Below are 12478 nucleotides of genomic sequence, written 5' to 3'. Positions count from 1 at the left end.
TTGTAATTAAATGTGTTAAGTGACTGACAACCATTAGACCTTGCAGGGGCAGAGGGCAAATACTTAGATCATGGGCTAAATCCTTAAATGAGTACTGCACCACTGTGGCTTAGCTGGTTTTGAAATTGAACCTGAATAAGATGGTAAGGAAGTGCATAATGCATTGAAACATGGTAGACAATGTCCTATAACCCTCTGGAAGAATGGGATAGCATTATCTTAATTTAACTGATGCAAGGACAATGAACATGTTCCCCAAGGTACTAGTATTTTTGTTATATTCCTTAAGCATACAAGCCCAGAAGATATGCTTACCTATATGACATAAAAATACTAAATACTTCCAACATGTACATTAGTTTGTAGCACAGAAGTCCAGTAGGTGCTGAGAGCAGGCCACCTTTTAGACTAAAAAATCAACTTATGACAGCTGAGGACTTATTCTATAATTACATATAGGATAGGTTGGTGTCACATTACAGCAAGAAATATCATAATTCTTAATAAAGTTATACTACTTGACTTATTTCAGCATCGGATGCATTGCTCAATCATTAACTCTATGTTGTGGCTTAAATATTCCTCTGCCTTTTAACATTACTACTTAGGTAGATGAATGTGGTGGGCTGTTCTACATCAACTTGTAAATGTATTGAAACAATTATATCCCTCCTATTTTATTTTACTTTTTAAGGTGTCATGCTTGTGGGATATGTCTTTTTGGGTGTATTTCTGTTTGAACTAAATGTGTAAATATCTGTCAGTATTCACAACTATTGAACTACAGATTATGATTACAATTTGCCTTACTCCCCAGAGTCCTGCCACCTTTGCAACGATCTTGCTCCAGCTTCAACAGTGGCAGAGGAATGAGCGGCTGTCAGAGGGAGTCCTGGCAAGAATAACGCCAAGCTGATTGCAATGTGACTTTCCATCAAGGCAACTGTGGCAGGAAAACCTCAAAACTCGGGTTGGCGGAAGTGAGGAAAAAGAGGTGAAAATGTGCTTTTTCTCGTGTTCCCACTTCCAATTCTATCTTAAACCCCATTGTCCAGGTCCTTCCTGTGCTGCTGCTCCCGCACCATGTTGCTCAGCAACCCTGTTGTTGCCGGAATCTCAGATAGGCTTCTTTGTAACTTGTCTCCCTATCAAGGCTATTGCCTCATGTATTTTTACATTGCTCTCACATGCAACATTATAATGTGTCATGTATAAGTGTTCATCTTACAACTTATTGTGGTAAAATGCACACAACTGTATTAACACATACAAATTATTTTTGGGGTGGTGGGTGGTGTGGGTGTTGTGCTTGTGGTGATTGTGGGTGTACATATAATAGTGTGTGTATGTTGTTGGTGTACAAGGCTATGGGTAACAGAATTGGCATTACACATTACCTAAGTATAAATTTTGACAGAATCACAACATATATGTGTAGTAGGATAATGATGTGTAGTACATACTAGTCTCCAAACAAAGATGGCCTCACTCTGTCAGGACCAGTGCTTAATTTAAGTTGGTGGTTTCCGGTGCTCAGCACTGGCACTTATCATCAGCACTGGCGCCATACTAAAATAAAAAGAAATCTAAAATAAGTAAGGATTACAAACCCCAAAACAGGCAACCACACTCCGCAAAAATTTGAATAGCAAATTAAATATAAAAGAGAGGCAATAACCTTTAATTATTCACTATGGACCCACCAAGTAAATCCACCTGTATCAATGGTCCAAGATAATAGTTGAGGCAACAATGTACAGTAAAGAAAGTAGTGTGTTGAACCCTGAGTGTATTCTGTGGCATGGACCATTGCATTTAGTTTTTATACTGTAGATCATTATTACATCTTGGAGCAAACCATATCGGACACTTTTGAAATACAAATTACACGGATACAGTTACTAATTTCACCACAGCCCTGAAGAAGTTGAGGTACTAATTACCATGCAATGAAACATGGGTTGGTTGTATCAAGCTGTATTATTGAAGGAACCTACACTGATCACATGGATTGTATCATATGGAACATTGGCTAAATTAAGAACTTGGATTAAACATTGCTTGTGAACGAACTGGATTGCGCATTACCTGAACTGGGGTTTATGGATTAAGAGTGGACTAACAGAATACTTGTGACTTTAAGATTATTATTATTGTCAAAAAGAAGGGAGGTTTTCTTTAGTATCCAATTAGGGAAAAGGAGAAATATGTAAAAAACTGAAGGGGGTCCATGTGTTTTTCAAAAAATTGAAAGATCTATTATATGTCACCCCTCATAACTCAAGATCCCAATTGAGTAGCAACCACATAATCAATGAATGTACAAAACAAACAACAAAATAGAAACAATATTAACAAATTAAACAATTTATTACATCACATATGTTATTTGATATAAAAAAACAATGCCATACAGTAAAGTTTAAAAATGTGACAATCCACATAGAGAACAATAAAATACAAGTTGTCGACGCAGCCTTTCATTTTTTTGTTATAACACCTTCATCAGGACAAGGTTCTATTTAATAAAAGAAACATACAATTATAGGCAAAAACATCATATATATATATATATATTCACAGAAAAAACCATAGGTTATAGACCATATATAGTTAGGAATTAGCATTTACAAAACCTTGAAAATTCACTGAAAAAACCATAGGTTATAGACCATATATAGTTAGGAATTAGCATTTAGAAAACCTTATTTTACTCACACAAAACCATTGAAATTCCATATATAGTTAGTTGCACTAACTATATATCGCGCACCCGCAATCCACTGCTGATGATGTCACATATTACATCATTCATGACATGGTCAGTGACATCACTGATGACATCACTGATGACATCTCAAATGACATCACTGATGACATCACTGATGACATCTCATTTGACATCATTCTTGTGCTAATACGATAAACCTCTTCAGACTCTAATATAACCTTAGATACACTCAGTGTATACAGACACTCACACACTGTCACTCATCCATGGAGTTACTCACACACCTAGTCAGTCATGCAAAGAAACAATCTCACCTCCATTTCCTCAACTATACAGTTATACACACCTTACTTATTCAAACATATACTAACACATATTTACTCTCTTATACAATCCCTGATACAAGTTCAAAATGATCCATACAGCCACTCACACATTCAGTGGCTCTCATGCACAGTTATTTATATATGCCAACTCTCACATGTACTGTGTTTTACATATGTACTTACTATGACATGTAGCATTGAGATATCCATTCACTCATCAATACACTCATGCACACAGTCAACCGCCCATGTAGCTTTTTCCACATGCACTCTTGAACTCATACACCTAGTGAATCAACTGCTCACACATCTATGCACAGAGTCACACACCTCCCAGCCACCCCCACACAAACTCAATCTCCCATAGAAATACTTGGGCAACCAATTAATAACACATATAGCCTCTCATATAGCTAATGATCAACACATGCAGCAGTTTACATCACAACAGACATAATGATGCACAAATTAAGACAGTTTAGTCACTAACCCATGCATTCAGTGAGACACATTTAATCACTCACTCATACAGTCAGTCACGCACCTACTAAATCCTTCATCCAGACACTTATACATCCACTCATTCTTCAATATCTAAGACATATTTTAACTTTACAGAAACATACAGTCACTGGATGTTGTCATCAGTGATGTCATTTGAGATGTCATCAGTGATGTCATCAGTGATGTCACTGACCATGTCATGAATGATGTAATATGTGACATCATCAGCAGTGGATTGCGGGTGCGCGATATATAGTTAGTGCAACTAACTATATATGGAATTTCAATGGTTTTGTGTGAGTAAAATAAGGTTTTCTAAATGCTAATTCCTAACTATATATGGTCTATAACCTATGGTTTTTTCAGTGAATTTTCAAGGTTTTGTAAATGCTAATTCCTAACTATATATGGTCTATAACCTATGGTTTTTTCTGTGAATTTCATTGGTTTTTTAACAGCTAATATCTGTAGCTGTAAAATGTATTCTTCTTTAAATCCCAAAATATATTTTATATGTTTATGAATAATTTTTTTTTAAAATATTTTTTTTTCTTCGTTCCCGCTTCGCGAATCGGGAAGCTTCCCGTTAGCTGACCTTGATGCCGCGAAATAGACCGCGAGCCGGTAAACGTTTCTTTACCGCAAGTGCCGCGTTAGAAAACAACATCGTGACGCCTCCCGTCCGCATGACGTTTCACGTTGTCGCGTGATACGTCATATGACGTGCTACGTTAGCGAACTGGTACGCGAAGCGAGTCGCAAAGCGCAGGTTTCTGGAAGCAAACCGGGAGGCCCTGCAAAGCGCTTAACGTAAACACAGCAAGTCATGTGACTTGGTAATAACACTTTTCATTGGTTCATTTCACTTTTGGTTTCCTAATGATGTAAGACTAGGTCATATAATCTAAAATGAACACTTTTGATTGGTTGAGAACTCTTGTTTTTCCCAAATGATGAAAATCCCTCCTTCTTTCCTCACTCTGACTTTCATCATTGTGAGAGAAAGACCCTTTGTGATCACTGAGCAATGGCTTCTTTAGTAGCTTCAGCTGATGCTTCCCCACCACCTCCACCACATCCAAGGAAGAGTGGACCACCTGCTCAAGTTGTAATTCAAGAAGAAGAAGAAGAAGAGGAACAGGAGGACGAGCACGAAGAGAGGCAGTTTTTGCCTGAGCAGCCCAGGACGTCTCACCGGAAAGAAAACTTCATTTGGCAATTTTTTAAAATTCCCAAAGGTCAGAAAAAAGTAAATGCAAGATACGTAACTTGCCTTATATGTCAAGATAGACTGTCCAGAGGGACCGACAAAAAATACAGTTTCGGAAACTACACAATGCATCGCCATATGACTAGGTGGCATCCTAACAACTACAGTGGTGCACAGTTTCGGAACGACCTAGATAATCTCCCTATTATGGCCAGAAGATCTGTTGTACCGGAAGTAACGGGACCAGAGGGCAGGGAGATGGTGCCAAATATACAAATGAGATTTGGTGATGTAAAACACACCTGCGCATTTTGCGATGGATTCATTTCCTACGGAGAAAAAAGCATCACTCTGATCAACAGAGCTATTGACTATCATATGCAAGTTTGTCCGAAACGCCCAAAATAATAAATACTTCTTTTTTTTGTTTTGTTGCTCCTGTTGAGCCCTTTACAATGAATCGTTTTTATTGCCCCCTCCAAGAAAAACCCAAAAAAATATAAAACTGTTCCGAAAAATTCAAAAACAGTAAAAAAATGTTCAGAAAAATAAAAAAAAAGTTCTTTTCAGAACTACCTCCCCGTTATTAAAAAATTGGTACAATATTTGGAACTGTGCCAACCTCTATTTCTCTTAGTTCGCTTCCTAGTTCGCTCGCTGGTACGCGAACTGGAAGCGAACCAAAAACAGTAAGTATAAGGGAAGGAAACACACACTTATGTTAAAAGAAAGACAGCTATAGGGGAGTAAACTAGAGATACCATTACCCGTAATCCACTGCTGATGATGTCACATATTACATCATTCATGACATGCTCAGTGACATCATCAGCAGAGGATTGCGGGTTTTTTGGCAACATGCCTTATCCACGGTTTAATAACGCTGCCTTTTGCTTTATATAAGTTTTCAAATTGTATGAAATATATACCAATAGGTCGTTATGAACCTTTAGGTAGTGCTTTTCTTCATGAGGTCTGGTCGCTTCCATACACATACAGATGTTTCAAAGATGATCAAGAAGTTTATCTGAATGGAGAGGAATGCACTGAGACGCCAGATCATTCACTAATGTGTAGGCACATACAGTTACACGATTCATGCAACAAACACCGACCAAATATGGCTTGCGTGTTGCAAGGCACGCCAGTTCCTGCTATCATCCCCACGTTCAAGTTGTTGGAAAATGGTAGTTATTTGATGCTCAATAATGAAGATTGTTCTGAGTTAATTAAAAGTATTCCTTTTATCGTAACAGTAAGTGAACGGGTTATTTGCTGCAGAAATGTTCTATTTCCTCCCACACATGAACATAGGGAGTTTTCAATCTGGCCACAAATACCAACCTTGGGACACGTTTCAACGGCATGGCAAGAATAAGAGCTCTTTTGTCTCAGAGAGAGGTGGCCTTGAGTTCGGCCCGTGAAACTTTCGTACTTCACATAGCGAACACCCGTACACAGGTTTGCCTTTCAATTTCAGCAACATGTTTCCGACTATCTTTAACGCATCCTCCACAAAATCCCTGGCACACTTTTTTAAAGTTGTTACCAGTGGTCTCGTGACTTCATTTGAGAAAATCTTTGGAGTCATCCCTGCTTCCTTTCATTGTATTTTCTGCACTCTGGTTCGTGGATTGGCATTTTTACTTGCATTACCAGCGGACGCTCTTGTGCTTTTTTACATTTTTAAATATGGATGTCCCTCCTATGCAACCTCCGACCCTGCAGCTGCTGACACTGTTCCGCAATCGCATGCTAGAATATTATGGCACAATGCCGTTGGCGATATTAAGCACGGCATATGGATTATCTTTTCGGTTCTCCTACTTCACCTGTGTCCAGCCTGTATTTCACTGCCTGACCTGTGATTTCGATTGGGCCATTGATTTGTGTCTCTGCGGACCGGTTTCTCCTGACGTCGACTTTAATCAGCTGATGACTCCTATCATTACTCACGAGTTGGTTTGTCCTGGCGAAAGGATTATGGCTGTGGCATTGATGCATGGACTACTTGGTCCCTGGAATTTACTGGCGGCAGCACAGTCTTTCTTGGAACAGAGCTTTCTTGAAAACCCACCGAGCTGTCCTCTGATGGTGATAGAGGATCCGGTGCTGGGAGAGCACGTATGTTCTTTTCCGCTTTTAAATTGGATGGCTGAACTGTTTTCGGATGAAGACGGTGACTTCCTATTGGAGGCTGTTGCAGCTTATTTTGCATACACAGTTATGTCATAGACCTTTTTCATGTTTGATATGCTGAGTACTAGCATTTCATTGACAATTCATTGACTTATTTGTCAAGTTTTTATTATTTACCTTGCCTATTGGCTTAAGACTCGATAAAGTACTTGGCTGTTTTATTTTTCTTTAGCATTAAATTTTCCTAGTTTTTAATGCTTTACCTTGCGGACCGTCCACATATAAACTTGCAATCTGCTCTCATGAGATGGCACTTCTATTATCTTATTCAGTTCGTTTCCGGATCATGAGGAGGTGTCATCTAGGTCCTGGATATCTTTACACCGTGTTAAGTTAGCATGGGCTCATTACCGGTTTAAACGCCATTTTTCCTTTTTTGCAACTTCTGCACACGACACTTAGTTTTTGCTTTAGCTTTCCACCTAGTAGTTCATCGTGGTTTACATGAGAATAATATGTTATTGGTCTACTATCTGCTTTACTTGTTAAACTATATCTGTACAGCGAGTGCTAAAGTTTCAAGAACAACACGATACAGAATTGTTATGAGGTCTGATCTCCACGACTTCATACTCATAACATAAGTGCAACTTCTGCCAATTCTGGGCATGAGGCGGGTTTTATATTGCTTTGCCGAACACACATACACAACAGTTGATGCGGTTCACATGAAGAGAGAGCTGGTGTATGCTGATGTGATTCCTTCAAATCTAAGACACTAAAGTATGGGCACGCCCTAAACCAACACAAAGAGACCTTCTTAGCAAATAATATAATATGTGTATTAGGGAGGGTGAGATATAAGCAGCCGCGGGCCGTGGAGGGAGTTACGATGGGGCAGGGAGGTGGGGAGGGGGAGAAGCAGGGTGGAGCCCTCTCTACCTTGCCCCTCCCCGCCTCCCTGCCCCACCGTAACTCCCTCCACGGCCCGCGGCTGCTTATAAGTGTTGCTAACTCTTATTCATTTACAGCATGTTAACATACTGTCACCATTCGCTTTTTATGTACTAGTAACTATGCTGGTAATTTTGCTACTGATAATATGTGTACTTGTATTCTCCACCCTGCTTCTCCCCCTCCCCGCCTCCCTGCCTCACCGTAACTCCCTCCACGGCCCGCGGCTGCTTATAAGTGTTGCTAACTCTTATTCATTTACAGCATGTTAACATACTATCACCATTCACTTTTTATGTACTAGTAACTATGCTGGTAATTTTGCTACTGATAATATGTGTACTTTTATTATCTAAGGTACTACGCCTGAGAAGACGGCATTAGTAAATAAACATTTCAAATACACATCTGTTCTTCTTAACTCCATGTTCTGGTTTCTAAGAAATCTATAACGACCGACTGTTCATGAGTTCCACGTATCCTGAGGTACTATAAGTTCATATTCTGGATTGTCTAAACATTGAGAGTTTGTTATATCCAATGTGACACTGTACCTAGCTTGCTAAATAGTTTTTGATTACTAACGTGAGTTTTGGGACACCCTAATTCGCTGAGGTTCCAATCCTCTGTCCACAGTTCTGTGTGAGAACAGAAACCCTGCGACAGGGGCACCCCCGACCCTTGCTGGAGCTTCATCACACTTGCGATACAACTCCAGCAATGCATTCGCCGAGGTTCCAATCCTCTGTCCACAGTTCTGTGTGAGAACAGAAACCCTGCGACAGGGGCACCCCCGACCCTTGCTGGAGCTTCATCACACTTGCGATACAACTCCAGCAATGCGCCACCTTTACGGCACAGATACATCACGCATCTGTGCTGTTTTTGCCCCATGATGCGCCGCATTGTAAATGCAGCACACCATAGGTGACGGAACAGCGGCACAGAATGACTAACACATCCCTGGTGATGCGCCAGTCATCATAAATGTATCCCTATGCTTCTTATCTTGTTAGAGATGAACCGCCATATGTATCATCAAAGTTATTTGCATTTCCTAAATAGCGAACTTTAAGGAATAAATAGCGATTCTTTACCATTCCTAGTTTGCGATGAGCTATTTGCTAATTAGCCGAATGTAGCCCAATGAAGCCCAATGTAGCCCAATGTAGCCCAAAGATGGCCGCCAGACACACAAAAAAACAAATGTAGCCCAAATATCAGCCAGATGTAGCCCAACTATAGCCCAGTGACAGAATGACCAATCAGCTTCGCAAACCTCCGTTACGCGAAGCGGAGCGCTGTTACAGATATATATCTTTTTTTGAACGTTAATTTCTCAAAATCCACTGGAGCACATATATTGAGACCTAGCAAAGGCACATCGGGCTACCAGTCCCTAATATTTTGCCAGGTTTCGTGCAAATCCATTCAGCCGTTCAATTATTATTATTATTATTTTTTTTTGCCCCGCGGGGCCCTTTTAAAACCTCCACATCAAACCTAGGGGGTCAGCGAGGATCTACTATGCCCCCTTATAGTTATTTCCCCCTTTGTTTTGACCTCCTCTTGTCTCTCGATCCTACCGAGAGACAAGATGGCGGCCGCTACGGACTGTTTGGAATGTTGACAGACGCCGGAGAACCAATCAGCTTCGCTTCACAAAGCTCCGTTGCGCGAAAAGTCCGCGAACCAGTGCGCTGCCCGGTCCGCTGTTACAGATATATATCTTTTTTTAAACGTTAATTTCTCAAAATCCACTGGAGCACATATATTGAGACCTACAAAAGGCACATCGGGCTACCAGTCCCTACAATTTTGCCAAGTTTCGTGCAAATCCATTCAGCCGTTCGGGCTAAAAGTGAGGCCAACCGCCCTATGGAAAACTCAATGTTAAAAACACGTTTTGGGAACCCCCTTTTTTCTCGGCCCCCACTGGACGAACCCCCCCCAAATTTTCAAGGGCTGCTCAGAAACAAAATGTGCCATTTTCCTGAAAATTTCAGCCAATTCCGTCCACAAACGCCAAAGTTATTAGACATAGAATTTTCAAAAAACCCATAGAGAAAAAATCCTAACTATATATACCTACTGGCGACCGCCAGTAGGTAATATATATATATATATATATATATATATATATATATATATATATATATATATATATATATATATATATATATATATATATATATATATATTATTAAACACTTTTTCTTCCACAGAAGCACAGTTTTAAACTAACAGTTATTTAAAGTCTAGGAAACATAGTACTTGCAGGCATTAGACATTCCATTATTCAGTGGTTTCGGTAATTGAGTTAAGTGGGCTCATATAATTATATAGAGGGAGTATAATCTGGTTATTATTGCAGTAGCATATTACAGACTTATGAATATGTCATGTGCATACCTTTTAAAGCACGTGGGAATTAATTCAACCTCACTCATCAATTCGAGGTTCTTCTCATCAGGTCACCTCAGTAAATAGTGGTGCTTCTGCTAAATCGCTTTACTTATTTGATCATTTTTAGCCACAGAATTCTTGATGGAAATAGATAAATATAATGCTTAATTCATTGGTCCTGTATTTATGATTGTGGATATTTCTGTAAATCTCTGTACATTTTCACAATTTATTAATCAAAAAATACCTTTGGACTTCTGGTAGTCTGTAGTGGAAATGAGGACGAGGGAGTCACCGTATTAAATTGCAGGATCGCTGTTGATACACATATATGGGGGTCTAAGAATAATTGTGTCATGTACCGCTCTCTCTTTGAATACTGAAGCCAGATTTGTGGTCTTAAGGGAACTTGTAGCTGGATTATTATGATAAGGACCCACAGAATTATGTTGGTGGATATCTGTTGTTTAAGACAAAGGGAATACTTAGTATGATAGTATCTTAACCCACTGTCTCACTTTTTGGGAACTCAAAAGCACACTTACCCTGGAAACAGGGATACGGTCCCAGGGGATGTGGAGTGGCTGGATTCCTTTTATAATACCAGTGCTGTGTTTCTGATTTACTCTGTAGGTCTCTCATTAATTTGACCTGTATTGAGATGTAATATACTCTTTTAGAAAGTTGCCTAAAGCTGGATAATTCAGACCTAAATTATGGCATCACAGAGACACGACGTCTTTTGTACTTGTATTTATGTTCTATTAATCTATCTACTTATGATCTTATGCATTTATTTGGGTGTGCCTTTTTACAGACTAACATCTTCATTCTCAGCATGGTTATGCATAATCTATCTGCTCATGTCTCTAATTTATCATATTCGAACAATTTCTCTCTGTTTTTTTGGATACAAGATTGATACTACATATTAATAATATAGCATTCCAGAAGCGGTTATGGCGGCATCACTATATGCTTCTGCTTATCACTGCTTGCAGAAAAAAGAAGAAAGCAGAGCTCTAAGCTCACAAAGCCAGGTTAATAATTAACACGGCGATATCTCAAATGGCCACCCTATATAATAGAACATTGGACCCTCGTGGCCAATCGATGCAGCCGTGATTGGATGCTTTTGATAATAGAAACAGCCTCAGATATACTTATTATTGAGGGACAAGAACTTAAAGATCTAAAGCAGAAACTAACAGACTGTCATGATTCCCAACCCCATTTAGCCTTACATGCACATACATGCAGGCGTAGTTTCCCACTCAGAAAACCCACCCCTGTCCCGTGCAACCGGCACGCCTGAGTTGTGTAAATGTTATATTGTATTGTGACTTTGAGACTGGTGCTTTTCAATGTATTATGTATGTTCAAGGTTTATTTGTATTGTCAAGGGCTTGTTGGAAATCGTTACTGGTAATGGAAGTATGAGCCAAGTAAAGTCGTACCAATGGCCAGGGAATTGCAGGTAACACTGCAGAGAAAGACTTTGAGTTATGGTCAAAGCGGGAAATAATTCTGGAACTGAACGGAGATGCCGGTTCAGCGCGCACGCTGAAAAAACGGCACATTCAGAAATACACGCACGCATTTGGCGCGCGATGCGCCAGCCTTCCTTGGGTGTGGCTGGGTGTGGCCCCTCTATAAAAAGCCACACCCAGAGTAAACCGGCGCTTTGCCTTCTGCCTGCGCCACCTTCCAGAAGTGTCTCCGAACCAGCAGGAATCCCGAGGACGTCGGATGTCATCTTTGAATTTCGAAGGTCTGCATCATCCTTCGCGTGCACTGCCTGCAGAAAAGAAAGAACATTCCTAAGCTAAGTTTCAGTCTTCTTTTTTTTGTTTGTTTTATTTGGCGCCCGACGCATGCAGGCTACCAGCAAGATACAGACCCAAAGACTTTCTTGAAGAAGAATTTAACCCTTTGAGATTAGTGGAGACTTTAAGAGAGAAGAGCAAATTGCAGGAACTATTGAAAGAAGGAGTTAGAGACTTTGAGAAGTATCAAAGTGGAAAGTGTAAATATTATTGTTGTATGCCAATTTGTTTTCTTGATTTATCAATGTGAATACTAGGGAGTGAAGGCGAGGAACTACGTGGTGAAAATACAGAGTAAGTGAAAGCAGAAGTAGGGGGAGTGCTGTGTAATGCAAACAATCTAGTAAGACAGTAACTCATCATTTCTTTTTTGAATAATTGT

The 12478-nt window shown here is 39.8% G+C and overlaps 1 protein-coding gene across 3 annotated transcripts in view; it reads right to left on the bottom strand.

Moving 5' to 3' along the window:
* LOC144767615 (putative methyltransferase DDB_G0268948) overlaps window positions 1-12478 on the bottom strand; it is a 460480-nt gene that overhangs the window by 368476 nt on the left and 79526 nt on the right. The window lies entirely within an intron of this gene.

This window comes from Lissotriton helveticus, chromosome 7 (assembly GCF_964261635.1).
Source record: "Lissotriton helveticus chromosome 7, aLisHel1.1, whole genome shotgun sequence".
Lineage (NCBI taxonomy): Eukaryota > Metazoa > Chordata > Amphibia > Caudata > Salamandridae > Lissotriton > Lissotriton helveticus.
The sequence above is the reverse complement of the archived record's forward strand: the minus strand, read 5'-3'. Positions and strand labels throughout refer to the sequence as shown.